We start from the raw sequence: 17,455 nt of genomic DNA, 5'->3' as shown, positions 1-17,455 counted from the left end.
TTGGTTGCATTCTACACTAAATCATATGGCAAGTAAAATAACATGGTTTACATATAGTAGTTTTCTGCAAAATTCAACTCTGCACTCTATTGAGCTAAATGCATTATTTTCTATTCTATGCATTTTGAGATATGGATGTGTACATAACTGCTCAGGATCAGCTGGAATTGTATAGATATTGCATGTCTTCAACTCGGAGCAATGGAATAGTGAAAGGCAAGCTGAATTCAGGAACCTAGCTGATAACATTCAGAGTGGAACAGCCAATATCTTTGTTTAGTTCTGTAAACGCAACTGTTCCATTGCGTACAAAAGGTGAGTTACTTAAAGCAACTCCTAGAAAATTGGTAGCACACTGATAAAATTGGTTGCATACTACTCTAAAGCATATGTTAAGTAAAATAATAAGGTTAACATCAAGTTAGCACATAGTAGTATTCAGCAAAATTCAAATCTATACTCGATTGAGCTGAATGCATTACTTTGTATTTTGGTTAAGGATGTGTACATAAGTACTCAGGATCAGCTGGAACTGTGTAGATATTGCATGTATACTACAGAGCAATTGAATACTCAAATGCAAGCTGAATTCAGGAACCTACCTCACAACATTTAGAGTGGAACAGCCAATATCTTTGTTTAGCTCTGTAAACGCTAATGTTCCATTGCGTACAAAAGGTGAGTTACTGAAAGCAACTCCTGGAAAATTTGTAGCACACTGATAAAATTGGTTGCATTCTACACTAAATCATATGGCAAGTAAAATAACATGGTTTACATATAGTAGTTTTCAGCAAAATTCAACTCTACACTCTATTGAGCTAAATGCATTATTTTCTATTCTATGCATTTTGAGATATGGATTTGTACATAACTGCTCAGGATCAGCTGGAATTGTATAGATATTGCATGTCTTCTACTCGGAGCAATGGAATAGTGAAAGGCAAGCTGAATTCAGGAACCTACCTGATAACATTCAGAGTGGAACAGCCAATATTAGTTCTGTAAACTAATATTCCATTGCGTACAAAATTCGAGTTTCTGAAAGCAACTCCTGGAAAATTTGTAGCACGCTGATAAAATTGGTTGCATACTACTCTAAATCATATGGTAAGTAAAATAATAAACTTTACATCAAGTTAGCACATAGTAGTTTTCAGCAAAATTCAAATCTACACTCGTTGAGCTGAATGCATCACTTTCAGTACTAAGCATTTTGAGATATGGATGTGTACATAACTACTCAGGCTCAGCTGGAATTGTATCGATATTGCATGTATACTACAGAGCAATAGAATACTCAAATGCAAGCTGAATTCAGGAACCTACCTCACAACATTTAGAGTGGAACAGCCAATATCTTTGTTTAGTTCTGTAAACGCTAATGTTCCATTGCGTACAAAAGGTGAGTTACTGAAAGCAACTCCTGGAAAATTTGTAGCACACTGATAAAATTGGTTGCATTCTACACTAAATCATATGGCAAGTAAAATAACATGGTTTACATATAGTAGTTTTCTGCAAAATTCAACTCTGCACTTTATTGAGCTAAATGCATTATTTTCTATTCTATGCATTTTGAGATATGGATGTGTACATAACTACTCAGGATCAGCTGGAACTGTGTAGATATTGCATGTCTTCTACTCAGAGCAACGGAATAGTGAATGGCAAGCTGAATTCAGGAACCTACCTGATAACATTCAGAGTGGAACAGCCAATATTAGTTCTGTAAACTAATATTCCATTGCGTACAAAATTCGAGTTTCTGAAAGCAACTCCTGGAAAATTTGTAGCACACCGATAAAATTGGTTGCATACTACTCTAAAGCATATGTTAAGTAAAATAATAAGGTTAACATCAAGTTAGCACATAGTAGTATTCAGCAAAATTCAAATCTATACTCGATTGAGCTGAATGCATTACTTTGTACGTTGGTTAAGGATGTGTACATAACTACTAAGGATCAGCTGGAACTGTGTAGATATTGCATGTATACTACAGAGCAATTGAATACTCAAATGCAAGCTGAATTCAGGAACCTACCTCACAACATTTAGAGTGGAACAGCCAATATCTTTGTTTAGTTCTGTAAACGCTAATGTTCCATTGCGTACAAAAGGTGAGTTACTGAAAGCAACTCCTGGAAAATTTGTAGCACACTGATAAAATTGGTTGCATACTACACTAAATCATATGGTAAGTAAAATAATGTTTACATCAAGTTAGCACATAGTAGTTTTCAGCAAAATTCAAATCTACACTCGATTGAGCTGAATGCATCACTTTCTGTACTATGCATTTTGAGATATGGATGTGTACATAACTACTCAGGGTGAGATGGAACTGTATAGATATTGCATGTCTTCTACTCGGAGCAATGGAATACTCAAATGCAAGCTGAATTTAGGAACCTACCTCACAACATCTCGAGTGGAACAGCCAATATCTTTGTTTAGTTCTGTAAACGCAACTGTTCCATTGCGTACAAAAGGTGAGTTACTGAAAGCAACTCCTGGAAAATTTATAGCACACTGATAAAATTGGTTGCATTCTACACTAAATCATATGGCAAGTAAAATAACATGGTTTACATATAGTAGTTTTCTGCAAAATTCAACTCTGCACTCTATTGAGCTAAATGCATTATTTTCTATTCTATGCATTTTGAGATATGGATGTGTACATCACTGCTCAGGATCAGCTGGAATTGTATAGATATTGCATGTCTTCAACTCGGAGCAAAGGAATAGTGAAAGGCAAGCTGAATTCAGGAACCTACCTGATAACATTCAGAGTGGAACAGCCAATATCTTTGTTTAGTTCTGTAAACGCCAATGTTCCATTGTGTACAAAAGGTGAGTTACTGAAAGCAACTCCTGGAAAATTTGTAGCACACTGATAAAATTGGTTGCATTCTACACTAAATCATATGGCAAGTAAAATAACATGGTTTACATATAGTAGTTTTCTGCAAAATTCAACTCTGCACTCTATTGAGCTAAATGCATTATTTTCTATTCTATGCATTTTGAGATATGGATGTGTACATAACTACTCAGGATCAGCTGGAACTGTGTAGATATTGCATGTCTTCTACTCAGAGCAACGGAATAGTGAATGGCAAGCTGAATTCAGGAACCTACCTCACAACATCTCGAGTGTAACAGCCAATATCTTTGTTTAGTTCTGTAAACGCAACTGTTCCATTGCGTACAAAAGGTGAGTTACTTAAAGCAACTCCTAGAAAATTGGTAGCACACTGATAAAATTGGTTGCATACTACTCTAAAGCATATGTTAAGTAAAATAATAAGGTTAACATCAAGTTAGCACATAGTAGTATTCAGCAAAATTCAAATCTATACTCGATTGAGCTGAATGCATTACTTTGTATTTTGGTTAAGGATGTGTACATAACTACTAAGGATCAGCTGGAACTGTGTAGATATTGCATGTATACTACAGAGCAATTGAATACTCAAATGCAAGCTGAATTCAGGAACCTACCTCACAACATTTAGAGTGGAACAGCCAATATCTTTGTTTAGTTCTGTAAACGCTAAAGTTCCATTGCGTACAAAAGGTGAGTTACTGAAAGCAACTCCTGGAAAATTTGTAGCACACTGATAAAATTGGTTGCATTCTACACTAAATCATATGGCAAGTAAAATAACATGGTTTACATATAGTAGTTTTCAGCAAAATTCAATTGTACACACTATTGAGATGAATGCATTACTTTGTATTCTATGCATTTTGGTTAAGGATGAGTACATAACTACTCAGGATCAGCTGGAATTGTATAGATATTGCATGTCTTCTACTCAGAGCAATGGAATAGTGAAAGGCAAGCTCAATTCAGGAACCTCCCTCATAATATTTAGAGTGGAACAGCCAATATCTTTGTTTCTGTAAACGCTAATGTTCCATTGTGTACAAAATTCAACTGTTCACTCTATTGAGCAGAATGCATTACTTTGTATTTTGGTTAAGGATGTGTACATAACTACTCAGGATCAGCTGGAACTGTGTAGATATTGCATGTCTTCTACTCAGAGCAACGGAATAGTGAATGGCAAGCTGAATTCAGGAACCTACCTCACAACATCTCTGGAACAGCCAATATCTTTGTTTAGTTCTGTAAACGCAACTGTTCCATTGCGTACAAAAGGTGAGTTACTTAAAGCAACTCCTAGAAAATTGGTAGCACACTGATAAAATTGGTTGCATACTACTCTAAAGCATATGTTAAGTAAAATAATAAGGTTAACATCAAGTTAGCACATAGTAGTATTCAGCAAAATTCAAATCTATACTCGATTGAGCTGAATGCATTACTTTGTATTTTGGTTAAGGATGTGTACATAAGTACTCAGGATCAGCTGGAACTGTATAGATATTGCATGTCTTCTACTCAGAGCAATGGAATAGTGAAAGGCAAGCTGAATTCAGGAACCTACCTGATAACATTCAGAGTGGAACAGCCAATATTAGTTCTGTAAACTAATATTCCATTGCGTACAAAATTCGAGTTTCTGAAAGCAACTCCTGGAAAATTTGTAGCACACTGATAAAATTGGTTGCATACTACTCTAAATCATATGGTAAGTAAAATAATAAACTTTACATCAAGTTAGCACATAGTAGTTTTCAGCAAAATTCAAATCTACACTCGTTGAGCTGAATGCATCACTTTCAGTACTATGCATTTTGAGATATGGATGTGTACATAACTACTCAGGCTCAGCTGGAATTGTATCGATATTGCATGTATACTACAGAGCAATAGAATACTCAAATGCAAGCTGAATTCAGGAACCTACCTCACAACATTTAGAGTGGAACAGCCAATATCTTTGTTTAGTTCTGTAAACGCTAATGTTCCATTGCGTACAAAAGGTGAGTTACTGAAAGCAACTCCTGGAAAATTTGTAGCACACTGATAAAATTGGTTGCATTCTACACTAAATCATATGGCAAGTAAAATAACATGGTTTACATATAGTAGTTTTCTGCAAAATTCAACTCTGCACTTTATTGAGCTAAATGCATTATTTTCTATTCTATGCATTTTGAGATATGGATGTGTACATAACTACTCAGGATCAGCTGGAACTGTGTAGATATTGCATGTCTTCTACTCAGAGCAACGGAATAGTGAATGGCAAGCTGAATTCAGGAACCTACCTGATAACATTCAGAGTGGAACAGCCAATATTAGTTCTGTAAACTAATATTCCATTGCGTACAAAATTCGAGTTTCTGAAAGCAACTCCTGGAAAATTTGTAGCACACCGATAAAATTGGTTGCATACTACTCTAAAGCATATGTTAAGTAAAATAATAAGGTTAACATCAAGTTAGCACATAGTAGTATTCAGCAAAATTCAAATCTATACTCGATTGAGCTGAATGCATTACTTTGTATTTTGGTTAAGGATGTGTACATAAGTACTCAGGATCAGCTGGAACTGTGTAGATATTGCATGTATACTACAGAGCAATTGAATACTCAAATGCAAGCTGAATTCAGGAACCTACCTCACAACATTTAGAGTGGAACAGCCAATATCTTTGTTTAGCTCTGTAAACGCTAATGTTCCATTGCGTACAAAAGGTGAGTTACTGAAAGCAACTCCTGGAAAATTTGTAGCACACTGATAAAATTGGTTGCATTCTACACTAAATCATATGGCAAGTAAAATAACATGGTTTACATATAGTAGTTTTCTGCAAAATTCAACTCTGCACTCTATTGAGCTAAATGCATTATTTTCTATTCTATGCATTTTGAGATATGGATGTGTACATAACTACTCAGGATCAGCTGGAACTGTGTAGATATTGCATGTCTTCTACTCAGAGCAACGGAATAGTGAATGGCAAGCTGAATTCAGGAACCTACCTCACAACATTTAGAGTGGAACAGCCAATATCTTTGTTTAGTTCTGTAAACGCAACTGTTCCATTGCGTACAAAAGGTGAGTTACTTAAAGCAACTCCTAGAAAATTGGTAGCACACCGATAAAATTGGTTGCATACTACTCTAAAGCATATGTTAAGTAAAATAATAAGGTTAACATCAAGTTAGCACATAGTAGTATTCAGCAAAATTCAAATCTATACTCGATTGAGCTGAATGCATTACTTTGTACGTTGGTTAAGGATGTGTACATAACTACTAAGGATCAGCTGGAACTGTGTAGATATTGCATGTATACTACAGAGCAATTGAATACTCAAATGCAAGCTGAATTCAGGAACCTACCTCACAACATTTAGAGTGGAACAGCCAATATCTTTGTTTAGTTCTGTAAACGCTAATGTTCCATTGCGTACAAAAAGTGAGTTACTGAAAGCAACTCCTGGAAAATTTGTAGCACACTGATAAAATTGGTTGCATACTACTGTAAATCATATGGTAAGTAAAATAATGTTTACATCAAGTTAGATAGTAGTTTTCATCAAATTTCAGCTGAATGCATTACTTTCTATTCTATGTATTTTTAGTTAAGGATATGCACATAAGTAAGGGTGAGCTGGAACTGTATAGATATTGCATGCAGACTTTCAGAGACATGGAATACTCAAATGCAAGCTGAATTCAGGAACCTCCCTCATAATATTTGGAGTGGAACAGCCAATATCTTTGTTTAGTTCTGTAAAGGCAAATGTTCCATTGTGTACAAAAGGTAATGAAACTGAAAGTCACCTCTCGATCATTGGTAGCACATCATAAAATTGGTTGCATGCTACTCGAATCCTCTGGTAAGTAAAATAATAAGGTTTACATCAAGTTAGCACATACTAGTTTTCAGCAAAATTCAAATCTACACTCGATTGAGCTGAATTCATCACTTTCTGTACTATGCATTTTGAGATATGGATGTGTACATAACTACTCAGGCTCAGCTGGAATTGTATCGATATTGCATGTATACTACAGAGCAATAGAATACTCAAATGCAAGCTGAATTCAGGAACCTACCTCACAACATTTAGAGTGGAACAGCCAATATCTTTGTTTAGTTCTGTAAACGCTAATGTTCCATTGCGTACAAAAGGTGAGTTACTGAAAGCAACTCCTGGAAAATTTGTAGCACACTGATAAAATTGGTTGCATACTACACTAAATCATATGGTAAGTAAAATAATGTTTACATCAAGTTAGCACATAGTAGTTTTCAGCAAAATTCAAATCTACACTCGATTGAGCTGAATGCATCACTTTCTGTACTATGCATTTTGAGATATGGATGTGTACATAACTACTCAGGGTGAGATGGAACTGTATAGATATTGTATGTCTTCTACTCGGAGCAATGGAATACTCAAATGCAAGCTGAATTTAGGAACCTACCTCACAACATCTCGAGTGGAACAGCCAATATCTTTGTTTAGTTCTGTAAACGCAACTGTTCCATTGCGTACAAAAGGTGAGTTACTGAAAGCAACTCCTGGAAAATTTATAGCACACTGATAAAATTGGTTGCATTCTACACTAAATCATATGGCAAGTAAAATAACATGGTTTACATATAGTAGTTTTCTGCAAAATTCAACTCTGCACTCTATTGAGCTAAATGCATTATTTTCTATTCTATGCATTTTGAGATATGGATGTGTACATAACTGCTCAGGATCAGCTGGAATTGTATAGATATTGCATGTCTTCAACTCGGAGCAATGGAATAGTGAAAGGCAAGCTGAATTCAGGAACCTAGCTGATAACATTCAGAGTGGAACAGCCAATATCTTTGTTTAGTTCTGTAAACGCAACTGTTCCATTGCGTACAAAAGGTGAGTTACTTAAAGCAACTCCTAGAAAATTGGTAGCACACTGATAAAATTGGTTGCATACTACTCTAAAGCATATGTTAAGTAAAATAATAAGGTTAACATCAAGTTAGCACATAGTAGTATTCAGCAAAATTCAAATCTATACTCGATTGAGCTGAATGCATTACTTTGTATTTTGGTTAAGGATGTGTACATAAGTACTCAGGATCAGCTGGAACTGTGTAGATATTGCATGTATACTACAGAGCAATTGAATACTCAAATGCAAGCTGAATTCAGGAACCTACCTCACAACATTTAGAGTGGAACAGCCAATATCTTTGTTTAGCTCTGTAAACGCTAATGTTCCATTGCGTACAAAAGGTGAGTTACTGAAAGCAACTCCTGGAAAATTTGTAGCACACTGATAAAATTGGTTGCATTCTACACTAAATCATATGGCAAGTAAAATAACATGGTTTACATATAGTAGTTTTCAGCAAAATTCAACTCTACACTCTATTGAGCTAAATGCATTATTTTCTATTCTATGCATTTTGAGATATGGATTTGTACATAACTGCTCAGGATCAGCTGGAATTGTATAGATATTGCATGTCTTCTACTCGGAGCAATGGAATAGTGAAAGGCAAGCTGAATTCAGGAACCTACCTGATAACATTCAGAGTGGAACAGCCAATATTAGTTCTGTAAACTAATATTCCATTGCGTACAAAATTCGAGTTTCTGAAAGCAACTCCTGGAAAATTTGTAGCACGCTGATAAAATTGGTTGCATACTACTCTAAATCATATGGTAAGTAAAATAATAAACTTTACATCAAGTTAGCACATAGTAGTTTTCAGCAAAATTCAAATCTACACTCGTTGAGCTGAATGCATCACTTTCAGTACTAAGCATTTTGAGATATGGATGTGTACATAACTACTCAGGCTCAGCTGGAATTGTATCGATATTGCATGTATACTACAGAGCAATAGAATACTCAAATGCAAGCTGAATTCAGGAACCTACCTCACAACATTTAGAGTGGAACAGCCAATATCTTTGTTTAGTTCTGTAAACGCTAATGTTCCATTGCGTACAAAAGGTGAGTTACTGAAAGCAACTCCTGGAAAATTTGTAGCACACTGATAAAATTGGTTGCATTCTACACTAAATCATATGGCAAGTAAAATAACATGGTTTACATATAGTAGTTTTCTGCAAAATTCAACTCTGCACTTTATTGAGCTAAATGCATTATTTTCTATTCTATGCATTTTGAGATATGGATGTGTACATAACTACTCAGGATCAGCTGGAACTGTGTAGATATTGCATGTCTTCTACTCAGAGCAACGGAATAGTGAATGGCAAGCTGAATTCAGGAACCTACCTGATAACATTCAGAGTGGAACAGCCAATATTAGTTCTGTAAACTAATATTCCATTGCGTACAAAATTCGAGTTTCTGAAAGCAACTCCTGGAAAATTTGTAGCACACCGATAAAATTGGTTGCATACTACTCTAAAGCATATGTTAAGTAAAATAATAAGGTTAACATCAAGTTAGCACATAGTAGTATTCAGCAAAATTCAAATCTATACTCGATTGAGCTGAATGCATTACTTTGTATTTTGGTTAAGGATGTGTACATAAGTACTCAGGATCAGCTGGAACTGTGTAGATATTGCATGTATACTACAGAGCAATTGAATACTCAAATGCAAGCTGAATTCAGGAACCTACCTCACAACATTTAGAGTGGAACAGCCAATATCTTTGTTTAGCTCTGTAAACGCTAATGTTCCATTGCGTACAAAAGGTGAGTTACTGAAAGCAACTCCTGGAAAATTTGTAGCACACTGATAAAATTGGTTGCATTCTACACTAAATCATATGGCAAGTAAAATAACATGGTTTACATATAGTAGTTTTCTGCAAAATTCAACTCTGCACTCTATTGAGCTAAATGCATTATTTTCTATTCTATGCATTTTGAGATATGGATGTGTACATAACTACTCAGGATCAGCTGGAACTGTGTAGATATTGCATGTCTTCTACTCAGAGCAACGGAATAGTGAATGGCAAGCTGAATTCAGGAACCTACCTCACAACATTTAGAGTGGAACAGCCAATATCTTTGTTTAGTTCTGTAAACGCAACTGTTCCATTGCGTACAAAAGGTGAGTTACTTAAAGCAACTCCTAGAAAATTGGTAGCACACCGATAAAATTGGTTGCATACTACTCTAAAGCATATGTTAAGTAAAATAATAAGGTTAACATCAAGTTAGCACATAGTAGTATTCAGCAAAATTCAAATCTATACTCGATTGAGCTGAATGCATTACTTTGTACGTTGGTTAAGGATGTGTACATAACTACTAAGGATCAGCTGGAACTGTGTAGATATTGCATGTATACTACAGAGCAATTGAATACTCAAATGCAAGCTGAATTCAGGAACCTACCTCACAACATTTAGAGTGGAACAGCCAATATCTTTGTTTAGTTCTGTAAACGCTAATGTTCCATTGCGTACAAAAAGTGAGTTACTGAAAGCAACTCCTGGAAAATTTGTAGCACACTGATAAAATTGGTTGCATACTACTGTAAATCATATGGTAAGTAAAATAATGTTTACATCAAGTTAGATAGTAGTTTTCATCAAATTTCAGCTGAATGCATTACTTTCTATTCTATGTATTTTTAGTTAAGGATATGCACATAAGTAAGGGTGAGCTGGAACTGTATAGATATTGCATGCAGACTTTCAGAGACATGGAATACTCAAATGCAAGCTGAATTCAGGAACCTCCCTCATAATATTTGGAGTGGAACAGCCAATATCTTTGTTTAGTTCTGTAAAGGCAAATGTTCCATTGTGTACAAAAGGTAATGAAACTGAAAGTCACCTCTCGATCATTGGTAGCACATCATAAAATTGGTTGCATGCTACTCGAATCCTCTGGTAAGTAAAATAATAAGGTTTACATCAAGTTAGCACATACTAGTTTTCAGCAAAATTCAAATCTACACTCGATTGAGCTGAATGCATCACTTTCTGTACTATGCATTTTGAGATATGGATGTGTACATAACTACTCAGGCTCAGCTGGAATTGTATCGATATTGCATGTATACTACAGAGCAATAGAATACTCAAATGCAAGCTGAATTCAGGAACCTACCTCACAACATTTAGAGTGGAACAGCCAATATCTTTGTTTAGTTCTGTAAACGCTAATGTTCCATTGCGTACAAAAGGTGAGTTACTGAAAGCAACTCCTGGAAAATTTGTAGCACACTGATAAAATTGGTTGCATACTACACTAAATCATATGGTAAGTAAAATAATGTTTACATCAAGTTAGCACATAGTAGTTTTCAGCAAAATTCAAATCTACACTCGATTGAGCTGAATGCATCACTTTCTGTACTATGCATTTTGAGATATGGATGTGTACATAACTACTCAGGGTGAGATGGAACTGTATAGATATTGCATGTCTTCTACTCGGAGCAATGGAATACTCAAATGCAAGCTGAATTTAGGAACCTACCTCACAACATCTCGAGTGGAACAGCCAATATCTTTGTTTAGTTCTGTAAACGCAACTGTTCCATTGCGTACAAAAGGTGAGTTACTGAAAGCAACTCCTGGAAAATTTATAGCACACTGATAAAATTGGTTGCATTCTACACTAAATCATATGGCAAGTAAAATAACATGGTTTACATATAGTAGTTTTCTGCAAAATTCAACTCTGCACTCTATTGAGCTAAATGCATTATTTTCTATTCTATGCATTTTGAGATATGGATGTGTACATAACTGCTCAGGATCAGCTGGAATTGTATAGATATTGCATGTCTTCAACTCGGAGCAATCGAATAGTGAAAGGCAAGCTGAATTCAGGAACCTAGCTGATAACATTCAGAGTGGAACAGCCAATATCTTTGTTTAGTTCTGTAAACGCAACTGTTCCATTGCGTACAAAAGGTGAGTTACTTAAAGCAACTCCTAGAAAATTGGTAGCACACTGATAAAATTGGTTGCATACTACTCTAAAGCATATGTTAAGTAAAATAATAAGGTTAACATCAAGTTAGCACATAGTAGTATTCAGCAAAATTCAAATCTATACTCGATTGAGCTGAATGCATTACTTTGTATTTTGGTTAAGGATGTGTACATAACTACTCAGGATCAGCTGGAACTGTGTAGATATTGCATGTATACTACAGAGCAATTGAATACTCAAATGCAAGCTGAATTCAGGAACCTACCTCACAACATTTAGAGTGGAACAGCCAATATCTTTGTTTAGCTCTGTAAACGCTAATGTTCCATTGCGTACAAAAGGTGAGTTACTGAAAGCAACTCCTGGAAAATTTGTAGCACACTGATAAAATTGGTTGCATTCTACACTAAATCATATGGCAAGTAAAATAACATGGTTTACATATAGTAGTTTTCAGCAAAATTCAACTCTACACTCTATTGAGCTAAATGCATTATTTTCTATTCTATGCATTTTGAGATATGGATTTGTACATAACTGCTCAGGATCAGCTGGAATTGTATAGATATTGCATGTCTTCTACTCAGAGCAATGGAATAGTGAAAGGCAAGCTGAATTCAGGAACCTACCTGATAACATTCAGAGTGGAACAGCCAATATTAGTTCTGTAAACTAATATTCCATTGCGTACAAAATTCGAGTTTCTGAAAGCAACTCCTGGAAAATTTGTAGCACACTGATAAAATTGGTTGCATACTACTCTAAATCATATGGTAAGTAAAATAATAAACTTTACATCAAGTTAGCACATAGTAGTTTTCAGCAAAATTCAAATCTACACTCGTTGAGCTGAATGCATCACTTTCAGTACTATGCATTTTGAGATATGGATGTGTACATAACTACTCAGGCTCAGCTGGAATTGTATCGATATTGCATGTATACTACAGAGCAATAGAATACTCAAATGCAAGCTGAATTCAGGAACCTACCTCACAACATTTAGAGTGGAACAGCCAATATCTTTGTTTAGTTCTGTAAACGCTAATGTTCCATTGCGTACAAAAGGTGAGTTACTGAAAGCAACTCCTGGAAAATTTGTAGCACACTGATAAAATTGGTTGCATTCTACACTAAATCATATGGCAAGTAAAATAACATGGTTTACATATAGTAGTTTTCTGCAAAATTCAACTCTGCACTTTATTGAGCTAAATGCATTATTTTCTATTCTATGCATTTTGAGATATGGATGTGTACATAACTACTCAGGATCAGCTGGAACTGTGTAGATATTGCATGTCTTCTACTCAGAGCAACGGAATAGTGAATGGCAAGCTGAATTCAGGAACCTACCTGATAACATTCAGAGTGGAACAGCCAATATTAGTTCTGTAAACTAATATTCCATTGCGTACAAAATTCGAGTTTCTGAAAGCAACTCCTGGAAAATTTGTAGCACACCGATAAAATTGGTTGCATACTACTCTAAAGCATATGTTAAGTAAAATAATAAGGTTAACATCAAGTTAGCACATAGTAGTATTCAGCAAAATTCAAATCTATACTCGATTGAGCTGAATGCATTACTTTGTATTTTGGTTAAGGATGTGTACATAAGTACTCAGGATCAGCTGGAACTGTGTAGATATTGCATGTATACTACAGAGCAATTGAATACTCAAATGCAAGCTGAATTCAGGAACCTACCTCACAACATTTAGAGTGGAACAGCCAATATCTTTGTTTAGCTCTGTAAACGCTAATGTTCCATTGCGTACAAAAGGTGAGTTACTGAAAGCAACTCCTGGAAAATTTGTAGCACACTGATAAAATTGGTTGCATTCTACACTAAATCATATGGCAAGTAAAATAACATGGTTTACATATAGTAGTTTTCTGCAAAATTCAACTCTGCACTCTATTGAGCTAAATGCATTATTTTCTATTCTATGCATTTTGAGATATGGATGTGTACATAACTACTCAGGATCAGCTGGAACTGTGTAGATATTGCATGTCTTCTACTCAGAGCAACGGAATAGTGAATGGCAAGCTGAATTCAGGAACCTACCTCACAACATTTAGAGTGGAACAGCCAATATCTTTGTTTAGTTCTGTAAACGCAACTGTTCCATTGCGTACAAAAGGTGAGTTACTTAAAGTAACTCCTAGAAAATTGGTAGCACACCGATAAAATTGGTTGCATACTACTCTAAAGCATATGTTAAGTAAAATAATAAGGTTAACATCAAGTTAGCACATAGTAGTATTAAGCAAAATTCAAATCTATACTCGATTGAGCTGAATGCATTACTTTGTATGTTGGTTAAGGATGTGTACATAACTACTAAGGATCAGCTGGAACTGTGTAGATATTGCATGTATACTACAGAGCAATTGAATACTCAAATGCAAGCTGAATTCAGGAACCTACCTCACAACATTTAGAGTGGAACAGCCAATATCTTTGTTTAGTTCTGTAAACGCTAATGTTCCATTGCGTACAAAAAGTGAGTTACTGAAAGCAACTCCTGGAAAATTTGTAGCACACTGATAAAATTGGTTGCATACTACTGTAAATCATATGGTAAGTAAAATAATGTTTACATCAAGTAAGATAGTAGTTTTCATCAAATTTCAGCTGAATGCATTACTTTCTATTCTATGTATTTTTAGTTAAGGATATGCACATAAGTAAGGGTGAGCTGGAACTGTATAGATATTGCATGCAGACTTTCAGAGACATGGAATACTCAAATGCAAGCTGAATTCAGGAACCTCCCTCATAATATTTGGAGTGGAACAGCCAATATCTTTGTTTAGTTCTGTAAAGGCAAATGTTCCATTGTGTACAAAAGGTAATGAAACTGAAAGTCACCTCTCGATCATTGGTAGCACATCATAAAATTGGTTGCATGCTACTCGAATCCTCTGGTAAGTAAAATAATAAGGTTTACATCAAGTTAGCACATACTAGTTTTCAGCAAAATTCAAATCTACACTCGATTGAGCTGAATGCATCACTTTCTGTACTATGCATTTTGAGATATGGATGTGTACATAACTACTCAGGCTCAGCTGGAATTGTATCGATATTGCATGTATACTACAGAGCAATAGAATACTCAAATGCAAGCTGAATTCAGGAACCTACCTCACAACATTTAGAGTGGAACAGCCAATATCTTTGTTTAGTTCTGTAAACGCTAATGTTCCATTGCGTACAAAAGGTGAGTTACTGAAAGCAACTCCTGGAAAATTTGTAGCACACTGATAAAATTGGTTGCATACTACACTAAATCATATGGTAAGTAAAATAATGTTTACATCAAGTTAGCACATAGTAGTTTTCAGCAAAATTCAAATCTACACTCGATTGAGCTGAATGCATCACTTTCTGTACTATGCATTTTGAGATATGGATGTGTACATAACTACTCAGGGTGAGATGGAACTGTATAGATATTGCATGTCTTCTACTCGGAGCAATGGAATACTCAAATGCAAGCTGAATTTAGGAACCTACCTCACAACATCTCGAGTGGAACAGCCAATATCTTTGTTTAGTTCTGTAAACGCAACTGTTCCATTGCGTACAAAAGGTGAGTTACTGAAAGCAACTCCTGGAAAATTTATAGCACACTGATAAAATTGGTTGCATTCTACACTAAATCATATGGCAAGTAAAATAACATGGTTTACATATAGTAGTTTTCTGCAAAATTCAACTCTGCACTCTATTGAGCTAAATGCATTATTTTCTATTCTATGCATTTTGAGATATGGATGTGTACATAACTGCTCAGGATCAGCTGGAATTGTATAGATATTGCATGTCTTCAACTCGGAGCAATGGAATAGTGAAAGGCAAGCTGAATTCAGGAACCTAGCTGATAACATTCAGAGTGGAACAGCCAATATCTTTGTTTAGTTCTGTAAACGCAACTGTTCCATTGCGTACAAAAGGTGAGTTACTTAAAGCAACTCCTAGAAAATTGGTAGCACACTGATAAAATTGGTTGCATACTACTCTAAAGCATATGTTAAGTAAAATAATAAGGTTAACATCAAGTTAGCACATAGTAGTATTCAGCAAAATTCAAATCTATACTCGATTGAGCTGAATGCATTACTTTGTATTTTGGTTAAGGATGTGTACATAACTACTCAGGATCAGCTGGAACTGTGTAGATATTGCATGTATACTACAGAGCAATTGAATACTCAAATGCAAGCTGAATTCAGGAACCTACCTCACAACATTTAGAGTGGAACAGCCAATATCTTTGTTTAGCTCTGTAAACGCTAATGTTCCATTGCGTACAAAAGGTGAGTTACTGAAAGCAACTCCTGGAAAATTTGTAGCACACTGATAAAATTGGTTGCATTCTACACTAAATCATATGGCAAGTAAAATAACATGGTTTACATATAGTAGTTTTCAGCAAAATTCAACTCTACACTCTATTGAGCTAAATGCATTATTTTCTATTCTATGCATTTTGAGATATGGATTTGTACATAACTGCTCAGGATCAGCTGGAATTGTATAGATATTGCATGTCTTCTACTCAGAGCAATGGAATAGTGAAAGGCAAGCTGAATTCAGGAACCTACCTGATAACATTCAGAGTGGAACAGCCAATATTAGTTCTGTAAACTAATATTCCATTGCGTACAAAATTCGAGTTTCTGAAAGCAACTCCTGGAAAATTTGTAGCACACTGATAAAATTGGTTGCATACTACTCTAAATCATATGGTAAGTAAAATAATAAACTTTACATCAAGTTAGCACATAGTAGTTTTCAGCAAAATTCAAATCTACACTCGTTGAGCTGAATGCATCACTTTCAGTACTATGCATTTTGAGATATGGATGTGTACATAACTACTCAGGCTCAGCTGGAATTGTATCGATATTGCATGTATACTACAGAGCAATAGAATACTCAAATGCAAGCTGAATTCAGGAACCTACCTCACAACATTTAGAGTGGAACAGCCAATATCTTTGTTTAGTTCTGTAAACGCTAATGTTCCATTGCGTACAAAAGGTGAGTTACTGAAAGCAACTCCTGGAAAATTTGTAGCACACTGATAAAATTGGTTGCATTCTACACTAAATCATATGGCAAGTAAAATAACATGGTTTACATATAGTAGTTTTCTGCAAAATTCAACTCTGCACTCTATTGAGCTAAATGCATTATTTTCTATTCTATGCATTTTGAGATATGGATGTGTACATAACTACTCAGGATCAGCTGGAACTGTGTAGATATTGCATGTCTTCTACTCAGAGCAACGGAATAGTGAATGGCAAGCTGAATTCAGGAACCTACCTGATAACATTCAGAGTGGAACAGCCAATATTAGTTCTGTAAACTAATATTCCATTGCGTACAAAATTCGAGTTTCTGAAAGCAACTCCTGGAAAATTTGTAGCACACCGATAAAATTGGTTGCATACTACTCTAAGGCATATGTTAAGTAAAATAATAAGGTTAACATCAAGTTAGCACATAGTAGTATTCAGCAAAATTCAAATCTATACTCGATTGAGCTGAATGCATTACTTTGTATTTTGGTTAAGGATGTGTACATAAGTACTCAGGATCAGCTGGAACTGTGTAG

The sequence above is a fragment of the Hemitrygon akajei genome, chromosome 25 (assembly GCF_048418815.1).
Source record: "Hemitrygon akajei chromosome 25, sHemAka1.3, whole genome shotgun sequence".
NCBI classification, from domain to species: domain Eukaryota; kingdom Metazoa; phylum Chordata; class Chondrichthyes; order Myliobatiformes; family Dasyatidae; genus Hemitrygon; species Hemitrygon akajei.
This window is presented reverse-complemented; position numbering follows the sequence as displayed.